At 42.4% G+C, this 1869-nt stretch overlaps 1 pseudogene; it reads left to right on the top strand.

Moving 5' to 3' along the window:
• The first annotated feature begins 497 nt into the window (after positions 1–497).
• LOC129012484 (NEDD8-like) lies at positions 498–932 on the top strand (annotated as a pseudogene).
• The last annotated feature ends 937 nt before the right edge of the window (positions 933–1869 follow it).

The raw sequence follows: 1869 nt of genomic DNA, 5'->3' as shown, positions 1-1869 counted from the left end.
GAAGTGAGAGAAGGTAGAAAACTTCTAATGTCTATACATTTTATAGCAGGATGTCAATTAATGGAGTCTAAAATTGAAGTTGGTTAAATAAGATAATGACTCTAACCTCTCAATTTTTTCTTTATGGTTTTGTAATTTTTTTGTGAGGAAGGAACATATATAAACAGTTTTCATTTTCCCTTCAACTTCTTTTCCTTGTGTTAAATTTATTTTCATTTCAGTTTTTTCTAGTGAATTTGATTTTGTAATATAGACAAAATTAAACTGAACACTTTATATTAAAAAGTATAAGCCAGGCGTCAGTGGCACACACCTGTAATCCCAGCACTTTGGGAAGCCGAGGTGGGTGGATCACAAGGCCAAGAGATCGAGACCATCCTGGCCAACTCTGTGAAACCCTGTCTCTACTAAAAATACAAAAATTAGCTGGGCCTGGTGGTGCGCACCTGTAGTCCCAGCTACTTGGGAAGCTGAGGCAGGAGAATCACTTGTACCTGGGAGGTGGATGTTGCAGTGAGCTGAGACCATGCCACTGCACTCCAGCCTGGGTGACAGTGTGAGACTCTGTCTCAAAAAAAAAAAGTATAATACAATTTTATAAAATTAGTGCTATCTGGGAGAGCGGCAGCAGCAACCGGAGCGGTAGGAGCAGCAATTTATCCGTGTGCAGCCCCAAACTGGAAAGAAGATGCTAATAAAAGTGAAGACGCTGACCGGAAAGGAGACTGAGATTGACATTGAACCTACAGACAAGGTGGAGTGAATCAAGGAGCATGTGGAGGAGAAAGAGGGAATCACCCCACAACAGCAGAGGCTCGTCTACAGTGGCAAACATGAACGATGAGAAGACAGCAGCTGATTACAAGATTTTAGGTGGTTCAGTCCTTCACCTGGTGTCGGCTCTGAGAGGAGGAGCTGGTCTTAGGCAGTGATGGACCCTCCATTTTACCTCCTTACCCTGTCGCTTATAATGAGGAATCATATATCCTCTTACTCTCTGGGACACCAGAGCCACTGCCCCCTCCCCTGGATGCCCAGTAATGTATGTCTACTGGTGGGAGACTGTGAGGACCCCAGGATTCAGTATTCCTGGCCCAGAGGGCCCTTGCTGACTATTGGGTGTTAGTTTGCAGTCCTGTGTGCTTCCCTCTCTTATGGCTGTGTCCCTGGTTGTCAATGAAATATTTCCTGGCCTCCTGGAAAAAAAAAAATTAGTGCTATCTAGTTAGGTACCTCTCTACCTCTCTACCCTTCTGTCTCAATATGTGCACCGAGAATAGCGTAATAATGTTATCAATGGTATAAGATTTGAGGTTATTTCCTAATTCTTCCCTTATACTTTGTTGAGTTGTTTGCATTCTTTGTAATGATAAAGTAATTAATCAAAGATAAAAATAAACATGCCCAATAACAGAGCATTGATTTCTTAATACATTTTTTTAAAATCATCAATCTTGTAAGAGTCCTACTCTTAACAATTAAGCCATTTTCACCAGAGTTAAGTCTTAAGAAACCTTGATTCTTTAATTTCTTTTTTTTTTTTTTTTTGAGACAGAGTCTCGCTCTGTCACCCAGGCTGGAGTGCAGTGGCACAATTTCGGCTCACTGCAACCTCGTACTCCCAGGATCAATTGATTCTCCTGCCTCAGCCTCCCAAGTAGCTGGGATTACAGACATGTGCCAACACTCCTGGCTAATTTTTTTGTATTTTTAATAGAGATGGGGTTTCACCACGTTGGCCAGGCTGGTTTCGACCTCCTGACCTCAGGTGATCCATCCTCCTCAGCGTCCCTAAATGCTAAGATTGCAAGCGTGAGCCACCGCACCCAGCCTGATCCTTTAATTTCAAGATGTAAAATGTGATACTAT

The sequence above is a fragment of the Pongo pygmaeus genome, chromosome 1 (genome assembly GCF_028885625.2).
Source record: "Pongo pygmaeus isolate AG05252 chromosome 1, NHGRI_mPonPyg2-v2.0_pri, whole genome shotgun sequence".
In the NCBI taxonomy this organism is placed as follows: domain Eukaryota; kingdom Metazoa; phylum Chordata; class Mammalia; order Primates; family Hominidae; genus Pongo; species Pongo pygmaeus.
Note: the sequence above shows the minus strand (reverse complement) of the source record. Positions and strands in the feature narration are given on the sequence as shown.